This window comes from Triticum urartu, chromosome 4 (assembly GCF_003073215.2).
Source record: "Triticum urartu cultivar G1812 chromosome 4, Tu2.1, whole genome shotgun sequence".
NCBI classification, from domain to species: Eukaryota; Viridiplantae; Streptophyta; class Magnoliopsida; order Poales; family Poaceae; genus Triticum; species Triticum urartu.
This window is the reverse complement of record NC_053025.1, coordinates 396457632-396479397: the sequence shown is the minus strand read 5'-3', so window position 1 is coordinate 396479397 and position 21766 is coordinate 396457632. Positions and strand designations below refer to the sequence as shown.

Sequence of the window (21766 nt, the reverse complement as noted above, 5' to 3'; positions counted from 1 at the left end):
ATCCCTACTGTGGTTAGCGGGGCGCGGGGTCATGAGAAGAGCGGATCAAATAGATAGCACACGGTTTGTTTTTCCAGGTTCGGGCCGCGAGGATGCGTAAAACCCTACTCCTGCTTTGGTGGATTGTATATCTATGTTCTTGAGCTAGCTATGGGGCGTGAGGAGCTCCAAAAAGCCGAATCCTCCTTCTGGTCGCCTCGGGTCTCCTTTTATAGAAAAAGGGGTTGCCACAGTGGCACACAGGAGGTGGAAAGGGTACAGTGATGCGAGGTTATCCCTCGCATTACATGACAAGGCGGATTTAATGCGTCTTGCTTAGGTGTCCTTGCTTTATCGGGGACGGGGGAGAGACCTATCTCGTCCGTCGCCACTCCTTGTGTCGACACGCGCCCTGGCCAGCGACGCCTGCGATGCCACATAGGTAGGTAAGCAGCTGAGGTGGCGCAGTGGTGGGTCTTCACGAAGATCTGCATGCCGCCACGCAGGTGCCTACCCAGCGGGTTGGGTCGGCATATGCATGCGAACGGCGGTGGAGGTTTAGCCGGCATGGGCCTGGTAGTGGTCCTGCGGATGTCCTTGGCAAGGTCCTTGCCGGGGCCCCGGCAAGGGTTTTGCCGAGGCGCCTGCTGTCATCCCCGGCAAGGTGCTTGCCGGGGGCCTTGTGGTTTTCCCCGGCTGGGATCCCACCAAGGGTTGTCATCTCCTTAGTGCGTATCTGATCTTGAGTGTCTTCACAAAGATCTGCATGTCGCCACGGGGATGTCTCCCGAATCCTTGCCCTATGGGGGTAGTGGACTCAAGGGTGATTTGCTCCGTAGGTGTGGGGACCCCGACTCATAAGTCGTGATCACCGAATGCACATGTACAGTGATCCCAGAGATCAATGCTCGCTGAACACACAGAAGCTGAATAACAAGAGTCTTACATCCATACATACCATCTTACATAAATTATGACCGTTATAGTCGAGCCTCGAGTATAACTTCACAGCGGAAATCTTCGTCGATAACTTGGACCCATGCCATCTGCCTTAACCCTACAGGCATTCTGACTGGGAAGCGTCCTAGCTCGCATGTTCATCACCGAAGTATTCTTCATCATATCCTGTTTTTCCTGCCTGGCCAATAAAATAACCAGTGGCAAGCCAATGAGTACTTTGAATGTACTCGCAAGCAACCCATGTTTTGGCTCAAGATACATCAATGCATGATATAGGTAAATTTTTGTAGAAAGCTAGTTTTGAGCGCAATGCCATGTTCAACAACTTGTAACACATGCATCAGGAGAATTCAAGTAACCATAAGGACGGTTACAGATATCAACATAAATAGAGTGGGCACCAACCCAATTCAATCATGTCAAGTCCTTTGACTTGACCCAAGTAGTTCTTCCCACTTATCCAAACACATACACTGGTTTGTAAACATGTGGACATAGCCCAAGAGCGGTTACCCAACTGTCCTTGACCGTGGACATGGCTATTCGAATAGTTTTACACTCTGCAGAGGTTGCACACTTTACCCACAAGATCCGGGGAACTTCCGTGTCATCCACGACCCGCGGTACCTCAAGTACCCGGGGTAAGCACCCGATCACTATCTTTCCCTAGACGACACTAACATAGAATCCACTCGATTGGCAGTAACCCCGTGCCCAACATTTCACATCTTAAAATTGTGGAGCCTCGCTCCCATTTTCATCACATACCACAAGCACGGGGTACCAACGGTGTGTCCGGTGCCCTGTGAGGACAGCCATGGCCGCCCTACCTGGCACGACCCCGTCCCGAGAGAGAGCACCAACTCTCCCCCGTCACTAGTAATGCAGGCTCCAAGCTAGTATCGGCCTAGGTAATCAATAACGCCCTTTCCCATACAAGGGTAGAGTGGTTGCGCATGTAAGGTTGGAATAATAGTCGCAACTTAAACCAATCCATTTTGAAAACAACACACACACTTGCCTTGGTACACCACTTCGTCATCAAGTGGCTACCCAACTCATCATCTCCCCCGGGCATAAGTGGCACCCGATGGGGTTTTCGAAAAGTCTTTTGAAAATACTTTGTCTCCATCACCATGCATATACCCGTCCCCTTTTTGCGTAGCAACTACTTTAGCATCCTATCTACTCGCACCGGCATAACCCTCATAAGGAGGTAGGGTCATGCACAATGCAAGTATCAACGAGGAAGTAACGGAGGCAAACCATCAAAGGGGTTCCACCTGATCATGATTCCGTTGCAACAACAATATGGTGCTATATGTCATGCATAAAAAGGGTTTCACAGACATGGTCAAAGGGCTGCTTGCCTGGTTCATCAGAGTCTTGAGATCTTCAAATATCTCTGGTCCAACTCCGAGCATTTCGTCTACTTAGTCAACTATCGTCGAAAGCAACCATAATAAGCAACATAACAAGGCAGGAAATAAATGTGCTCTAAAAATATTAATTTGACTTTTCTAGGACATCTCTGGTTATATGAAAAATAACCATAGTGGTTTCATTGTTATTGGGTCAGTGGATATTTCTAAACATTTTGATATGATGGAATCAAGGGGTTTATGGGTTTGCAAGAAGTGTATAGAAATATATTTTTGAAAAATGAGCAAACGCACCCATTTAACAAACCATGATTTTAGAAGCATCTAGGAGTTGGTTTCACTGGATTTGGAGTTCAAATGAATATTCTATGGATTTGCAAAGTTCACAAACATGAAGAAATGGCTCATTATTTTGTGGGGTACAGAAAGTATTAATAAAAATGTTCATGGCCTAAGTTATAAACTCAGGAGCATCTAGAAATTTGAATCATGGCATTTGGATCAAATTTGAGCCCTCTGTGATTTTCTAAAGTTTATCACAGAAATGGAAAATGGGATTTTATTTAATTTGTGTGAGGAAAATTGTTCTAGAAAAATGTGCATGCTGCACCAACAGGTAGATCATGATTTATGGAGTCACCAGAAATTTGAATCATTCAATTTGGAGTTAATATGAATATTTGGGAGATTTTACAAATTTCTGGAAAAAGGAAAAGACAAAGGAAGTGGGGGGTTATAACTATACCGCGCACTGAGCGCAGCATAGTGCCGTAGCGCACTGGGCCAGCCCAGCGGCTCGGCCACGCGGACGACAGGGCGACGCCGAAGGCGCCCTCGCGGGGTACGCTTCCGCGCGGGGGAAGCGGATCCGCTGGAACCGTATCCACTTAAACGGACGGGCCCGCCTGTTGGGTCGCTGTCGTGCGGGCCCCAGCGGCAGGTCGTCTTCCACCTCCCACGCGCGCTCTGGACGCGAGGAGGAGCGGCTCCTGCCGGAGATTGCCGGGGCTACAGAGCGCCCCCGGCGATGTTCTGCCCACCGGCGTGACCAGCGCAGAGAGGCACTTCCAGCCACTAGTCGCACGCATGCCGGGGAGGACCGGGTCAAGGAGAGCGCCGTCCGTGGCGGACGTGGCCGACGGCGATGGCGGGCATGGTGCTCCGGCCGTCGGGAGGAGTAACCGGAGTGCGGGGGAGCTCCGCGGGGCATTAGAGATGCGAGCTAGCCCATAGGTGGGGAGGAGGGGGCCCGGACGACGAGAATTTAGGTGGTGTTCGGCGGCTCGGCTCCGGCCATGGACGAGGTTGGAGGGCACGGGAGGAGGTGTGTATTGGTCCAGGGAATGCACGGGAGGGAGAGAGGGCCAAAGGAGTATATAGGGGGCTCGGGGGCGGCCTTAAGTAGCCGTCCCGTGGCTCACCATGGACGCGGCGCACGGGTGGCCGCGGCAACGGCTCGGGAGGCCAGGAGAGAGATTGAGGGGCTGTCTACGGCGTCTATGGGAGTTGAGTGGGGCGCCAGGAAGAGAGAGGAGGAGCGGGGCAAGGCTCTGGTGCTCGCGCGTGCGAGGCCATGCATTGGCCGAGCCGGGCGGCTCTGGGCACGCGCCGCAGGAGGTGAGAGAGAGGGAGAGACGAGGGGGCCTGCACGGTGGCGTGTTGCAGACGTCGAGGCACCTCGACTGGCGCAAGGGGGAGGCTCGAGGTGGTCGGGGGACGCGGCGTCAACGGTCGCCTGCTCTGCCTCGCGCTCCAGAGCACGTCTTTGGCCGGCATCCGCGGCTTTTCCGCGTGCACTCGCGCGTCCACTTGTGTCTAGAAGCTGCAGGGGAGAGTAAACAATGGGAAAGTGGCATTGGATGCTCTGGAACTTGCCAGGAGTGGGAGAGAGATGAGAAAGGGAGGGGAAAGTGGCTGTCCAGAGAGGAAAATTGGGTCTCTGCCCCCCTTAATCATTGATCCTTGGGCAGCCAAGCATGAAGGAGGTAGAGGAGGAGCAGATGAGGTTGTGGGAAAAAGTTGAGCTCATGGAGATTAGTGGAAATTGCCAAAACATGCATTTTAATTTTCTGCCAAAAGGTGTTTGATGGTGTTTTGGGAAAGCAGATGATTTCCATTTGCCATGAGACTCCACAGGGTGAAATTTCACATATAATTAGGGCCTTCCACCAATTCTGAGCTCATTTGGGCAAAGTTGCCAATGCAACTTTTGTAAACCCTAGAAATTAGCAAAAATGGACTTTTCAAGATTTAGTCATGCAAATCTATTCTCCTTGATGCACCACTTAGTGTAGTGTCATCATTTGAGGCTCTGAACATGTCCAAAAAAGTTGAGATCAAAAGGACACACTTGGCAATGTAGAGTTGTTCAAACTTGGATCTGGACAGAGAGGGTTTTGGGGCACTTTTGTGAACCATAGTTATTTTGATGGATATGAAACTTTGCAAGATCATCACATTATGAATATGTGACTTGCTAGAATTTTCCTGGATTTATTTGAAAATATTTCTTATAGAAATACTTCAAATATTTGAAATGAGCTGAAATGGTTCTGGAGGGTTTTGTCCAATATTTTGATCATGATCATGTGTTTAAACTCATATATATGCACAACACATGTCCACTGAGATTCCCTGTTTTTTATCAAATATTTTTGAATCTTTAAAATAATTTTAACCTATTAAAGACCATTTCTGCCCTAAAGAAAAAGCCTTTAAATAAAATAGGAAAATAACTTTCAAAATTAAATTTTTGTGGTTTCTGGGTGTCCTATATCTAATAGGAGTCAAATATATTTTTGGAAATATTTTTATTGCCCTTAATTAAGTACTTGCAGTGCAAACCTCAATTCAGGGGGATTTGGAAAACTAATTTTTGAAAATACTATTTGGCCAAATAATTTTTGTAAGAAAATACTATATTGTTCTATACACATGGTATGACCATTGGGAAAAGGTTTTGGATCAAGGAGAAGGAGTATAAGAGTTGGAGGATTTATTTGATTTTTAGAGCACTTGCAAACAACAGTCAAACATTCAATCAAAGCTAAGACAAAACACTCAAAAGTTTTTGTCAAACCACATTTTATCATGATTTATTAGCTTAAGTGTTGTGGCATGAAAATCAGGGTGTGACAGTAGGTGTGGGGCGAGTTGCCGCGGCAAGGGTCTTGCCGGGGTTGCTAAAACTGTCTCCCGGCAAGGATCTTGCCGGGGGAGTCTGCTTCGTCCCCTTTGCTCTTCGTGGTCTTGGCCTTGGCGTCATTCTAGTTCTCTTGAGCTTCGGTCTTACCCTGGCTCACCTCCCTTGCCTTGCTTGGTGTGGTGGTGCCCGTGGCTCAGACTGCCCGTGCACAGTTATAGGGGTACAAAAAATGTACCCCTCTTTTTGTACACCGGCAGGAGCCCCCGGGCCTGGGCCACACATAAGCGCCACGCGTTGTTGGGCTAGGCCCAAAAACGGTGCGCGGGCAGGCAGGGCGGTTTTTACCGCGATAAGATTCTTCCTGCGCTGCGCTTCCCACAGTTCCCGCGCGTGGCGCGGCGTGGGGAGGCGCGTGTGATGTGGGCGGCTTGCATGGGGTTGGTTCCCGCAGGCATGCGTCACATCGTAGTAAAGGGGCGGTTCGCGCCTTCCCCATAAACGGAGGGAGGCATGGAGGCGCGGCCCATTTACTGAATGGGGCTGAAGCGCGGTCTTCAAGGCGTCCACTCCCCACGATCACGGGGTGGGGAGTGGTCGTCTCACCCGTCCCCTCGGTTCTGCACGTCTGCCATGTGTCTCCCATGCGCCTGGGGTGGCAAACGGTGGAGGCGGGAAACCGGGCCGTCGCTGGTTGGGGCGGCGGGTCGGTCCTGGCTCCCTGCGCCTTCCGTATCTTGATTGGCCGAGCAGGGCGGCCGAGCCCCAACCCCGATCCTTTATAAAGAGCGGGAGGGTGGGGGATGGTGTCCCTCATTCTTTCATCTTCTTCTTTCTTCAGCTTCTGCTCCTCCCTTCCATCCTTCATGGAGATAGGGAATCCCGGTCCTTCAACAGTGGCGGCGAGGGTTGCTGCTCGACAATGCGTCCCTCCTTCTCCTGCGCCTGCGGTGGCAGAGCCAGCCGCGAGGGGATGGGGGAGGGGGCGAGGCCGTGGGTGAGGCCGGGGCGCTCGGGGAAGAGGAGGATGGGGTGGCGCGCCGGCCTCGCCTCCGCCAGCATCTCCTCCTCCAATGGAGGGCCATGTTGGGGATGACCCTTGTGAATTCTTCATCAGGCTGTGCTGGCCGCCGCGCCGTCGGCTTCGTCTCCCGACTCCATTTGCGCGGGTGGATCCGTCGGAATCGTTGCGGCTGCACATGAGGGGCTGCGGGATCAGTGGCACGCGGGTCTGCGTCGACTTCCCCGCCCCCCATGTGATGTATCTTCGTCGGGGATGGAAGACATTTGCTCATATCCACCGCTTGACGGAGGGGCTCACTCTCCATTTTAAGCTGATGGAGGGTGGCCTTCTCTCCGTCAAGGTCTTCGGGTGCTTTGGGACCCGTGCAAGGTGCTGCGTGGAGAGCTCTTCTGATAGTGAAGACTCCTCAGGCGGGAGTGACGAGGAGGACAGCGGCAGCGACGACGAGGGTAGTAGGTGGCAGGATGACGGGTCCGAGTAGGTGTCGGGTGCCGCTCCGTGCGGCACCGGCGACCCCATCATCCGTGTCCCCGGCTCCTTGAACTTCTCGGGGTCGTCTCCTTGGGCGGCTGGCGTTGGGAGGCTGTGGAAGAGGAAGAGGGCGGGCGTCAAGGCCGTCAAGTCGTAGTACGCAGGGACCGACGCCTTCGACGCGCGCTGACGTACTGCCGCCTCGTTTTCGAGCTCTGCTTCGGGCGCCGCCATCACCATTCAGCCTTTGGACGGGCACCAAGATGTTCTCTTGGTGTGTTCTGCCACCCATAGCTCGCCTAGGCGCTCCTTTTGTCCTTTTCGTCTCCTTGACCTGCCTCCTAAGGAGAGGGACAAGAAAGGGATTACGAGCACCTTATCTCTTTTTAGTTTGTAAGCCTTCGGGCCTTTGTTGAATTTAAAACTTGTAATCCCATCATTCATGTTTCTCATTCCCTATGGACTGTACCTGAGTGGAATGTTTTTTTAATGAAAAAGGGATGTTTGCCGGGTCATTTGTTTGCGGGTGGAACCCACGACAAGGAGTAAATCCTTGATATCTTCAAGATAAACATTTCCTTGCCCGGCAAAAGGCCTTGCCGTCTCCCCACTTCGCTCGACCTTCCTCACGCCTTTGGCGGAGGCAGGGATGATGCGGGTTCAGGCTCCTTGTTTCATCCTTTCGCTGCCGCGACTACGACCAAACTTGGCCCCAGGAACGAGCCCTAGGGCCTAGAGTTAGGGGAGCACGGTAGCTTAGGGGAAAACGAGGTTTCACATACCTCAGTCCATAATGGAATGCATGATAAGGGATGAAGAACTTATCTAAAGCTGCAGTCCCCGGCAACCCTGGTTCGTTGTGGGTGAATCTTTGCTCTTGCAGCCCCCGGCAATACTGGCTTGCCGGGGGCTAGATGCTGGTCTGTTCCTCTTTTTTTCTCCCCAAGTGGTTCAGCACGGATATCTGTGTGTCCTATGAACCAAAGAAGACAAAAGAAAGACAAAGAGACGCACACTCGACCTCTAAGCTAGGGGTTAGTCGCCGCTAAGCACTATCAACCCTGACCAAGGACGAGACTCGACCTAGCATGCATGCTATAACTTAGGGCGCCAACGGTTCATTTATTTATGCTCAGGGTCTGCGCCTGTCTTTGTACAAAGGGTTACATGCATCATCCGCAAGGCTCGTACAAAAGGTGGCTTGCCGGGAGGCCCGGCAAGCCGCACCTCATGGGTAAAACTTGCAAAGATGCTCAATGTTCTAGGAGTTACTCACCGGAACGGCATCTTCGTCTCCAGGTGGACTGCGCCGGGCCTGGTGACTCGTATTACCCGATAAGGGCCTTCACACTTTGGCGTCAACTTGTTGGCATTCTTGGCCGATTGAACGCGCCGAAGAACAAGGTCGCCTTCCTCAAAGCTACGGGCATGAACCTTGCGGCTATGGTAGCGGCGCAAGGCTTGCTGGTAGCGCGATGCTCTCACAGCTTCCCGAAGACGATCTTCCTCAAGGAGCGTTGCGTCATCTTGCCGCAATTGCTCTTGCTCAAGCTCGTCATAAGCAAGTACTCGAGGTGACCCGTATATGAGTTCCGTGGGGAGAACTGCTTCTGCCCCGTATACCAGGGCAAAGGGTGTCTGGCCGGTGGCTCGATTTGGTGTCGTTCTGATTGACCAAAGAACCGCCAGCAATTCATCAATCCAGTGCCTTCCACTCTTGTGCAGTCTGTCAAAGGTCTTTGTCCTCAGGCCTCGCAGTACTCTCAGCTTGACCATTGCTTCGTGGGTGAGCAACGGAAGCGAAACAGACCTTGCTGCCGAGGTCTTGAATGTATTTCATGAAGGTCTGGCTTATGAACTGCGTGCCGTTGTCGGTGATAACCCTATTGGGTACACCAAAACGGCACACCAGTCCTTTGAAGAACTTGATGGCTGACTGCGCTGTGACCTTCCTCACTGCTTCCACTTCTGGGCACTTTGTGAACTTGTCGATTGCAACGTACAAGTACTCAAAGCCCCCGACAGCACGGGGGAAAGGGCCCAGTATGTCGAGCCCCCAGACCGAGAAAGGCCAGGAGAGAGGAATGGTTTGAAGGGCTTGAGCTAGCTGATGAAGCTTCTTTGAATGGAACTGACACGCTTCAGACCTGGTGATTAGTGTCGTCGCATCCTGGAGGGCGGTGGGCCAGAAGAAGCCTTGCCGAAACGCTTTGCCGGCAAGGGCCCTTGAGCCGATGTGGGATCCACATATGCCTCCATGTATCTCCGCCAACAGCCCCAGTCCTTCCTCTCGAGGGATACACTTCAATTTCACGCCGTTCGGCCTCTTTCTGTACAGGACGTCATTGGCGAACTGGTACATAGTAGAGCGACGGGCTACTTTTTCCACTTCTTCCTGCTCCTCAGGAAGTTCCCCTATTTGGAGGAATCGGACGGTATGTTGTGCCCATGTTGGAGCCTGGGGCTTGACGGCGAGGACTAAAGGCATTTCCTCCGCTATCGGAGCGGCTGTCTCCATGGCAAGAGCTTGATGCTCTGTCGGAGCTAGCCGTCCCGTGGTGGGCTTAGCGTCTCCGGCAACATCCTTGCCGGCGGCTTCGGGGAGCTCGGCGGGAAAGTACTTGTCGGGCCCTGATTTTCTCCTCTTGTTCTGCTCTGTTGATGGATCAACGGATGGCTGAGTTAGCTGAAGCACAAAGGTACCTGGTTCCACAGGTAGCTTGAGGGCAGCGCGTTTTGATAGGTAATCGGCGATATCATTCTCCGCTCGGGGAAAGTATTCTGCCTGTATACCGTCAAAACGCTCTTCTAGCTTTCTCACTTCATCGACGTAGGCCTTCATCAATGGGCTCTGGTAATCCTTGTTGACTTGCTTGACGAAAAGTTGCGAGTCGCCTCTGACGACGAGTTTCTTGATTTCAAGGCCCGCCGCGATCCTAAGACCGGCAAGCAGCCCTTCGTACTCAGCCGTATTGTTTGTTGACACCTCCCTGGGGAAGTGCATCTGGATTACGTACTTGAGGTGCTCTCCGGTGGGCGCGACAAGCAGTACGCCGGCCCCGGCGCCCATAAGGAGAAAGCTCCATCGAAGAACATGATCTAGTCGCAACTTGCCTCCTTGCCGGGGAGAGCAGTCTCTTGGGTTTCTTCGTCAGGCATTGTGGTCCATTCTGCAATGAACTCCCCCAGGACTCGGCTTTGAATCGTCGAGGTACTCTCAAACTTGAGGCCAAAGCTGGACAGTTCCAGTGCCAACTCTACGATCCTTCCCGTTGCGTCTAGATTGTGCAATATCCGTTGCAGAGGGAGGCGAGTGACGATAGTGATTTCGTGCGCCTGGAAGTAGTGATGCAGCTTCCTCGAGGCCATAAGAAGGCCGAAGAGCAGTTTCTGCACACCGGAGTACCTCGATCTAGCCCCTGCAGGAGGGAACTAACAAAGTAGGCCGGGTGCTGCATCATTTTCTTCTTTGGCGGCACTTCAATTGGCTGCGTCGTCTCGGCATCGGTGGCATCGAGCTCTGTCGCTGCTATTACCTCATCATCAATTTCTCTCTGCGCCGCTAGTGTGGCGCTGACCACCTGGTTCGTTGCGCCAGGTACAGTAGCAATGGTTCCTATGGCCTAGGCGCAACTAGTATTGGCACGGAGGAGAGGTACCTCTTCAAATCTTGCAATGCTGCTTCGGCTTCTGGCGTCCACTCCATCGGGCCTCTTGAAAAAGGGAAGGGCGCGCTCGGAGGACTTGGAAATGAACCTGCTCACGGCGGCAACGCAACCAGCAAGCCGACGCACATCCTTGACTCGCTTGGGCGCTTCAATCTGCTCTATAGCTTTGATCTTGTCCGGATTGGCCTCTATCCCATGCTGTGACACAAAGAACCCGAGAAGCTTGCCAGACGGGACGCCGAAGACGCTCTTCTCAGGGTTCAGCTTGAGATTGATCTTGCGTAGGTTTGCAAATGTTTCTTGTAAATATGATATGAGGGTTGCCATGTTCTTGGTTTTGACCACTATATCATCCATTTAAGCTTCCATATTTCTATGTAGCTGGGGTTCAAAACCAATCTGGACCGCCCTTGCAAACGTTGAACCAGCACTCTTCAACCCGAAAGGCATCCGTATAAAGCAATACGTACCACATGGGGTGATGAATGCCGTTTTCTCTTCATCTTCCCTTGTCATGAAGATCTGGTGGTAGACGGAGTAGGCATTGAGGAATGACAACAGATCACACCCAGCTATGGAGTCAACAATCTGGTCGATGCGTGGCAACGGCAAGGGGTCTTTGGGACAAGCCTTATTAATATCTGTGTAATCAATACACAGCCTCCACTTCCCATTTGCCTTGCGCACTACCACCGGATTGGCCAACCACGTTGGATGGAGCACTCTTCTTACCAAACCCGCTGCTTCTAGTTTCCGGATCTCCTCTATGATGAACTCTTATCGTTCCAAAGCTTGCTTTCTGACCTTCTGCTTGACGGGTCGCGCATGAGGACAGACAGCAAGGTGGTGCTCAATCACCTCCCGGGAACGCTGGGGATGTCGGATGCTTGCCATGCAAACACATCGACATTCGCCTGCAGGAAGGTGACGAGCGTGTCTTCCTATTTGTCGTCAAGGGTGGAGCTTATGGTAAAAGCTCCTCCCGTACCGTCCTCCTTGATAGAAACCTTCTTGGTTCCCGGCGGTGTGGCCCTGGACTTCTTGTTTTTGTCAGCGGAGCTCTCTGGCACGTCCTCGATGGGAGCACTACACTCTGAAGAGGTGCGCTTGCCGGAGTGGGTGCCTGAGGTCTCACCGGTCTTCTTCTTTTGCCTTCCCGGGGCTCCGGTGGCAGGAGCAAGCGCCTTAGCAGTGGCGGCTGCTACAACTGCTTGTTGGTAGAGTTGGTCAATGCAAATTAGCGCATCCTTCTTGTCTGATGGGACGGTGATGATCGTCACAGGCCCCGGCATCTTCAGGGTGTTGTAGGCGTAATGTGACGCTGCCATGAACTTGGCCAGCGCTGGGCGGCCAAGGATCGCGTTGTAAGGAAAGGGGATCTTGGCAACGTCGAACACAATCCTTTCTGTCCTGTAGTTCAGATCACTCCCAAAAGTCACGGGCAACGTGACCTTTCCCTTTGGTTGACTTCTTCCCGGGTTGACCCCCTAAAACATGCCCGTCTCTTCGAGGTCTTCATCAGGAATCTGCAATTTCTCGATCACGGCAGGTGAGATTAAGTTCAGATCGGCCCTGCCATCGACTAGCATCTTTGTCACCTTGAGGTTGTGTATTGTTGGTGAAACCAACAATGGCAAGCACCCGACTGCAGTAGTGCGATCAGGGTGATCCTCAGTGTCAAAAATGATAGGTGTGCTGGACCACTTCAGCGGCCCTTGGGCATCAAACGACGGTTCCGCCGCTGTAACCTCACGTGCCCACTGTTTAAGCTGGCAGTGAGAGGTATGCAGCGAGGCGCCGCCATTGACGCACATGGCCTCTGTAGCTTTCTGAAATTCTTGGTCACCAGACTCATCGTCTTCTTCGTGATCATCGACTTCTGGCTTTTTGTCACGGCCCCGGGCGGGCCTCTCCTGCTGTTTATCTTTGCCGCGACAGCCCGCCTAGCCATCACGCTTCTTGCCAGACCCCTCAGCACCGTCCTGGCCTTTCTCCTTGTCCCGCCTCTCATATTCAGCCCTCTGCTTCTCAGCAAGGAGCTCAACCTGTCGGCAGTTCTGGAGATCATGGCCTTTGGTGCGATGGATCTTGCAGTATTGCTTGTCGGAGTTTCCTGGCTTCTCGGCAGCCGCCAAGGCCCGGCAGGCGACACATTCGGCAATTTCCTTGCCGGGGTCATCTGCCTTGGTTTTCTTGGAGGAGCCGGCGTCGTCAGATCCCTCGACGGCAAGCACAGCTTTACCTTTGCGCTTCCTGTTGCAGCGCCGGCCTTTCTTCGCCGGGGCAACAGTATCCTCATCTGAGGAGTCGGTTTCCACGCCGACATCTTCGCCGGGGTACTTCCTTCCCTCTTCAGCTCGGGCACATCTGTCAGCAAGAACATAGAGTTCTGCCACATCTTTCACCTTGTTCATTGCCAGTTCTTCGCGCTTCTTGCGGTTACGCACGTTCTGATGGAACACGCTGATGATGGCGGCAGGGTGAACATCAGGGATATTGTACTGTACCCGGCTGAACCTCTGTATATACTTGCGCAGACTCTCGCCTCCTTTTTGGGGAATGACATGCAGGTCACTTGCTTGGCCATGGGCTTGGTGACCTCCAGTAAAGGCGCCCAGAAACTCATGGCACAAATCCGACCAGGAGGAAATAGAGTCTACCGGGAAGTGCATCAACCACGACATGGCGTTGGGTTTAAGAGCCAATGGAAAGTAATTCGCAAGCACCTTATCGTCGCGGGCTCCGGCCTCTTGCATCGCGATGGTGTAGATGCTGAGGAACTCAGACGGGTGAGTATTGTCGTTGTACTTTTCGCCAATGTCAGGTTTGAAGGTGCGGTGAGTGGGCCAGTTATCACACCCTGATTTTCATGCCACAACACTTAAGCTAATAAATCATGATAAAATGTGGTTTGACAAAAACTTTTGAGTGTTTTGTCTTAGCTTTGATTGAATGTTTGACTGTTGTTTGCAAGTGCTCTAAAAATCAAATAAATCCTCATACTCTTATACTCCTTCTCCTTGATCCAAAACCTTTTCCCAATGATCATACCATGTGTATAGAACAATATAGTATTTTCTTACAAAAATAATTTGGCCAAATAGTATTTTCAAAAATTAGTTTTCCAAAAACCCCTGAATTGAGGTTTGCACTGCAAGTACTTAATTAAGGGCAGTAAAAATATTTCCAAAAATATATTTGAGTCCTATTAGATATAGGACACCCAGAAACCACAAAAATATAATTTTGAAAGTTATTTTCCTGTTTTATTTAAAGGCTTTTTCTTTAGGCCAGAAATGGTCTTTAATAGGTTAAAATTATTTTAAAGCTTCAAAAATATTTGAGAAAAATCAGGGAAGCTCAGTGGACATATATTGTCCATATATATGAATTTAAACACATGGTCATGATCAAAATATTGGACAAAACCCTCCAGAACCATTTTCAGCTCATTTCAAATATTTGAAATATTTCTATAAGAAATATTTTCAAATAAATCCAGGAAAATTCTAGCAAGTCACATATTCATATTGCGATGATCTTGCAAAGTTTCATATCAATCAAAATAACTATGGTTCACAAAAGTTCCCCAAAACTCTACATTGCCAAGTGTGTCCTTTTGATCTCAACTTTTGTGGACATGTTCAGAGCCTCAAATTATGACACTACACTAAGTGGTGCATCAAGGAGAATAGATTTGCATGACTAAATCTTGAAAAGTCCATTTCTGCTAATTTCTAGGGTTTAGAAAAGTTGCATTGGCAACTTTGCCCAAATGAGCTCAAAATTGGTGGAAGGCCCTAATTATATGTGACATTTCACCCTGTGGAGTCTCATGGCAAATGGAAATCATCTGCTTTCCCAAAACACCATCAAACACCTTTTGGCAGAAATTTAAAATGCATGTTTTGGCAATTTCCACTAATCTCCATGAGCTCAACTTTTTCCCATAGCCTCATCTGCTCCTCCTCTACCTCCTTCATGCTTGGCTGCCCAAGGATCAATGATTAAGGGGGGAAGAGACCCAATTTTCCTCTCTAGACAGCCACTTTCCCCTCCCTTTCTCATCTCTCTCCCACTCCTGGCAAGTTCTAGAGCATCCAATGCCACTTTCCCATTGTTTACTCTCCCCTGCAGCTTCCAGACACAAGTGGACGCGGGAGTGCGTGCGGAAAAGCCGCGGATGCTGGCCAAAGATGGACTCTGGAGCGCGAGGCAAACCAGGCGACCGTTGATGCCGCGTCCCCCGACCACCTCGAGCCTCCCCCTTGCACCAGTCGAGGTGCCTCGACGTCCGCAACATGCCACCGTGCAGGCCCCCTCATCTCTCCCTCTCTCTCACCTCCTGCGGCGCGTGCCCAGAGCCGCCCAGCTCGGCCAATGCATGGCCTCGCACGTGCGAGCACCAGAGCCTTGCCCCGCTCCTCCTCTCTCTCCCTGGCGCCCCACTCAACTCCCCCAGACGCCGTAGATAGCCCCTCACCCTCTCTCCTGGCCTCCCGAGCCGTTGCCGCGGCCACCCGTGCGCCGCGTCCACGATGAGCCACGGGACGGCTACTTAAGGCCGCCCCTGAGCCCCCTCTCTACTCCTTTGGCCCTCTCTCCCTCCCATGCATCCCCTGGACCAATCCGCACCTCATCTCGTGCCCTCCAACCTCGTCCATGGCCGGAGCCAAGCCGCTGAACACCGCCTAAAATCTCGTTGTCCGGGCCCCCTCCTCCCCACCTATGGGTTAGTCGCATCTCTACTACCCCGCGGAGCTCCCCCGCACTCTGGTTACTCCTCCCGACGGCTGGAGCGCTGTGCCCGCCATCGCCATCGGCCACGTCTGCCACGGACGGCGCTCTCCTTGACCGGGTCCTCCCCGGCATGCGTGTGACCTGTGGCTGGAAGCGCCTCTCTGCGTTGGTCACACCGGTGGGCAGAATGTCGCCGGGGGCGCTCTGTAGCCCCGGCAATCGCCGGCGGGAGCCGCTCCTCCTCGCGTCCAGAGTGCGCGGGGCAGGTGGAAGACGACCTGCCGCTGGGGCCCGCACGACAGCGACCCAGCAGGTGGGCCCGTCCGTTTAAGTGGATACGGCTCTAGCAGATCCGCTTCGGCGTCGCCCTGTCGTCCGCGTGGCGAGCCGCTGGGCTGGCCCAGTGCACTGTGGCGCTATGCTGCGCTGGGTGCACGGTATAGGTATAACCCCCCACTTCCTTTGTCTTTTCCTTTTTTTTTTCAGAAATTTGTAAAATATCCCAAATATTCATAATAACTCCAAATTGAATGATTCAAATTTCTGGTGACTCCATAAATCATGATCTACCTGTTGGTGCAGCATGCACATTTTTCTAGAACAATTTTCCTCACACAAATTAAATAAAATCCCATTTTCCATTTCTATGATAAACTTTAGAAAATCACAGAGGGCTCAAATTTGATCCAAATGCCATGATTCAAATTTCTAGATGCTCCTGAGATTATAACTTAGGTCATGAAGATTTTTCTTAATACTTTATGTACCCCACAAAATAATGAGCCATTTCTTCATGTTTGTCAACTTTGCAAATCTATAGAATATTCATTTGAACTCCAAATCCAGTGAAACCAACTCCTAGATGCTTCTAAAATCATGGTTTGTTAAATGGGTGCCTTTGCTCATTTTTCAAAAATATATTTCTATACACTTCTTGCAAACCCATAAACCCCTTGATTCCATCATATCGAAATGTTTAGAAATATCCACTTACCCAATTCCAATGAAACCACTCTGGTTATTTTTCATATAACCAGAGATGTCCTAGAAAAGTCAAATTAATATTTTTAGAGCACTTTTATTTCCTGCCTTATTATGTTGCTTATTATGGTTGCTTTCGACGATAGTTGACGAAGTAGATGAAATGCTCGGAGTTGGACCAGAGATATTTGAAGATCTCAAGACTCTGATGAACCAGGCAAGTAGCCCTTTGACCATATGAAACCCTTTTTATGCATGACATATAGCACCATATTGTTGTTGCAACGGAATCATGATGAGGTGGAACCCCTTTGATGGTTTGCCTCCATTAATTCCTCGTTAAATACTTGCATTGTGCATGACCCTACCTCCTTATGAGGGTTATGCCGGTGGGAGTAGATAGGATGCTAAAGTAGTTGCTACGCAAAAAGGGGATGAGTATATGCATGGTGATGGAGACAAAGTATTTTCAAAAGACTTTTCGAAAACCCCATCGGGTGCCACTTATGCCCGGGGGAGATGATGAGTTGGGTAGCCACTTGATTACGAAGTGGTGTACCAAGGCAAGTGTGTGTGTTGTTTTCAAAATGGATTGGTTTAAGTTGCGACTATTATTCCAACCTTACATGCGCAACCACTCTACCCTCGTATGGGAAAGGGCGTTATTGATTACCTAGGCCGATACTAGCTTGGAGCCTGCATTACTAGTGACGGGGGAGAGTTGGTGCTGTCTCTCGGGACGGGGTCGTGCCAGGTAGGGCGGCCATGGCTGTCTTCACAGGGCACCGGACACACCGTTGGTACCCCGTGCTTGTGGTATGTGATGAAAATGGGAGCGAGGCTCCACAATTTTAAGATGTGAAATGTTGGGCACGGGGTTACTGCCAATCGAGTGGATTCTATGTTAGTGTCGTCTAGGGAAAGATAGTGATCGGGTGCTTACACTGGGTACTTGAGGTACCGCGGGTCGTGGATGACACGGAAGTTCCCCGGATCTTGTGGGTAAAGTGTGCAACCTCTGCAGAGTGTAAAACTATTCGAATAGCCGTGTCCACGGTCAAGGACAGTTGGGTAACCACTCTTGGGCTATGTCCACATGTTTACAAACCAGTGTATGTGTTTGGATAAGTGGGAAGAACTACTTGGGTTAAGTCAAAGGACTTGACATGATTGAATTGGCTTGGTGCCCACTCTATCTATGTTGATATCTATAACCATCCTTATGGTTACTTGAATTCTCCTGATGCATGTCTTAAAAGTTGTTGAACAAGGCATTGCACTCAAAACTAGCTTTCTGCAAAAAAAATTACCTATATCATGCATTGATGTATCTTGAGCCAAAACATGGGTTGCTTGCGAGTACATTCAAAGTACTCATTGGCTTGCCACTGGTTATTTTATTGGCCAGGCAGGAAAAACAGGATATGATGAAGAATACTTCGGTGACGAACATGCGAGCTAGGACGCTTCCAAGTCAGAATGCCTGTAGGGTTAAGGCAGATGGCATGGGTCCAAGTTATCAACGAAGATTTCCGCTGCGAAGTTATACTCGAGGCTCGACCATTACGGTCATAATTTATGTAAGACGGTATGTATGGATGTAAGACTCTTGTTATTCAGCTTCTGTGTGTTCAGTGAGCATTGATCTCTGGGATCACTGTACACGTGCATTCGGTGATCACGACTTATGAGTCGGGGTCCCCACAGAGCTGGTATGAGAGCCATCCTGACTGTAGGAAGCCTTAGTTAGCATGGTCGTTAGATAGGGTAAAGTTATTTCTAAAACTATTACCGGTTTTCAAAACTATCTATACTTCTCTTCCCTTCTCAGTTTTTCAAAAACTAAGGTATACTTTCCCCAGTGATATCTTCCCTTCAAAACTATTACAAACGGTCGCTAGCACCCTCAAGCCCCTGACCACGGGATTCCTTGTAATTCTCGTGGATAGCCTAGAAGGGGTACACCTTGCCAAATACTCACCCACCTCTTCTGAACCCAAGATTCGCGACACTACAACAAGACGATGCCAACAGAAGATACGCCTTTGAAGAATGAGGACATGAAGACCCAGAGGATGGTGACACCTTTGAATTTGCCCCAGGATGATGCAACCTTATCCTATGACGATCAGGGTGTAAGATATGCAAGACCATGATAGACATCGCTAATAGAGCAATCATGTCCTTACCGTTGTTGTATCGGCAACCACCGGTGGATGAGAACCTCGCCATTTGGCCCGCCTCACTATAGCGAGTAGGAAAACGGTTCTCTTCATCCCCCGCTCTTGGTGTCGATGTCTTCATCAACGTAACCGACATGTTGGACCTGTACTATGCCTTGTTAATATCATTGCATAAGGGATTACCTACCTGTTACCGTCAACGCCTTAGAAGGCAAAAGGGGTCGTCATGATTAAGAAGACAATAGAAGACCGAGTCAATGCCTGCTATGAGGACCCACCTGCACCCCATCACTTCAAAAGGCGAGAAGTTGTTGAAGACTCTTCAGGCTCAACCCAGATCGTTTCATCGAACAACTACAAGAGACGTAGCAACACCAGAGGAAAACTCAGAAGACTGCATGAGGCACAAGGAACGACTACTGAGTCCGAGAACCCCTAGGGTAGGATGAGTCGTGTACCCCCCTATGCGCAGTCGAGTCCATATGATGGTTCAAATAGAACCATGATTGTGTGTTGCTTGTTTTTATTTTATTGTGTTTTGATATCAGCCACCCTTTTGCCCTACGCAACTAGTATGCGGCTATATCACCTGCCTTATTTTATTGTTTGTGTATGGCCCTTTGAGCCCCTGTTTGTTTGCACTTGCACTATAGAACCCCCTTTAGGCATTCCCCTCCTCTATGCTACTTTTCCCTCTCATCTCTCTCCTCAACTGAAGACCAGCAAGACAAGCTACACCAAGGATTCCACCTCGGCAACCAACTAGCAATAAAGACTTCTGCTACAATCTCCACGGCCAAGTGCAACCCCGTAGAATTATGTTTAACCCTCCAGACTAGAAACCCATTCCTAGACCCTTCGAGACTTCACAAGATACCCCAGCTCGAATCTTTAACCATGTGCTTAACCCACAGAATTGCAAGAAAACAAGTTAAGCTACAGAAGTCCTTGCTTATCACTGGGTTCATTATGGAACTAATGGGTATAGTGAACAAGCACATTATCATCCTAAGGTAGCTCCAGAACTGATGATGCCATAGGGAACACAAATTGAGGATATAGGAATAGAGGACAAATGACTTGATGAGTTTATATCAGTGACCTAGAGGGATTTATCTGAGACGATTTGGTGGATTGTGAGGCTTTCATGTTGGTAGGTGAACTCGGTGGGATCATGTTAATATGGCAGCATAGCTTTCATTACCCTGAGTAAATTGGATTTAGTAGGACAATTATGGTCGCAAGCTGAAATTCTTGGACGCATGAGGATTAGACTTAGCCAAGGGGTATTGATAGGAGATAGTTGGCATTACGATGATAACTTGAGGGAAACATGTAGGAATTCTTGTTGGACATGAGATTTGGATTTAAGCAGATGATTCTAGTTGAATATAGATGATGAGTAAGTCTACATTGTTGAGAATAAATTGGATTTAGACCGATGATCTCGATCGCGATACCATGTTTCTCGATGGGTGATAAACTAGGAGATTGGATTAATTGTCAGAGTTGATATAAGCTTGACCTTGGAGTTTACTTGACCATGATAATGGAAATTGGTGGACTGACTATAGTAGAGATAGCCTTTTCAAGTATTTTGGGAATATAGGACTTTAGGAGATCATGTGGAACACCATAGACACTGGATTTGTAGATTATGTAGTGATTAATGGTAGTTAACAGGTCGTTGGAGATGATTCATAGGAAGGAAACAAGATTTTGGAGTGGCATGTGACGTGTTTCCTTAGGATAGAGGTGCTTTATCTTAGACCTTGGAAGAATAGGCTGAGCACTTCGATTGTCACGTTCAAGCTTAGCGGCTTATATGCTCTACCCATGGATTTTTAGGGGTAGCCATACATATGAGTTTGGGGATCGTAGACATATATGATTTTGGTAGACCTCCCCTCGGGAGTCACGAGCATATGGATAACAGGAGTGATGATTCGATTTGTCCTATACGAGATGATGCTTTCGGTGGTATAAGGTTATTTATTTGAAGGACTAGATAGACTATTGGCATCTCAGAAACCGTACTTAAGGATAAGATAATAAACGTTCACCCACACACTAGAATCCTTGAAACCCTTAAGCCCTACCAAGCCACCACATGGTCAGATTATGACCATGAGCTTGGGCTGTAGGTCAAGTAGACCTTGACCAACACTCAACCGTGATCACCACCACTCCCCAGCCTACTTTATGTACCCCGTGAACAAGTCTCCATGGAGTACTTAGACAAGATAGTTGTCATCATTATTTGGTAACCTACTTGTCTACCCGAAGACGGAAGAAGAGTCGTTCAGTTGGTTAAGGAACATCTGAAGACCGCCATGTCAAGGGGGAAGAACTAAACCAACCGCCATCGTGAAGAAGTAAGCTCCGGCGTCGAAGACCATGTGCACCAGCGGGTCACTCCTCTCAGAAGAACCAAGCATTTCCATGTCAAGTAGAAGCTCACTCCAAGATTTAAAAAACCCCACCGAGATCGTCACAAGATGAAGAGAAGACAGTTACCAGATGGAGTTACCACCTGAGTTACCCACTGTGCGTAATGTGTCCACATGACACAACTCTGGAAGTGTTTTTGACTTCTTAGCTAGCGCGATCACTAACAAGGACATCGATCACCGAGCCATCGACCTCCAGCCCAATATGACCTACGCGAGAGACCCCAATTGCAATCTGGATCAAGCAGGACGACAAACACGAAGCCACGCCATTGAGTACTTCAAGGTTCAATGGAGCACCAAACGGAAGCAGAAAGTAGTATGAGGATGTGAAGACTACCCCAAATCCAAGTTTCCGTATTCCTTCCCGCGCCTAGTCTGGGAATCTTGGGGACGAGATTCTTGTAAGGGGGGTAGGTCTGCCACACCCTGATTTTCATGCCACAACACTTAAGCTAATAAATCATGATAAAATGTGGTTTGACAAAAACTTTTGAGTGTTTTGTCTTAGCTTTGATTGAATGTTTGACTGTTGTTTGCAAGTGCTCTAAAAATCAAATAAATCCTCCAACTCTTATACTCCTTCTCCTTGATCCAAAACCTTTTCCCAATGGTCATACCATGTGTATAGAACAATATAGTATTTTCTTACAAAAATTATTTGGCCAAATAGTATTTTCAAAAATTAGTTTTCCAAAACCCCCTGAATTGAGGTTTGCACTGCAAGTACTTAATTAAGGGCAGTAAAAATATTTCCAAAAATATATTTGACTCCTATTAGATATA

At 49.6% G+C, this 21766-nt stretch overlaps 1 protein-coding gene across 1 annotated transcript in view; it reads left to right on the top strand.

The window, feature by feature from the left end:
• The window catches only part of LOC125554770 (putative disease resistance protein RGA3), a gene marked incomplete at its 3' end in the record, with an annotated part of 43877 nt that overhangs the window by 5780 nt on the left and 16331 nt on the right, over window positions 1–21766 (top strand). The gene's annotated exons all lie outside the window — the stretch shown is intronic.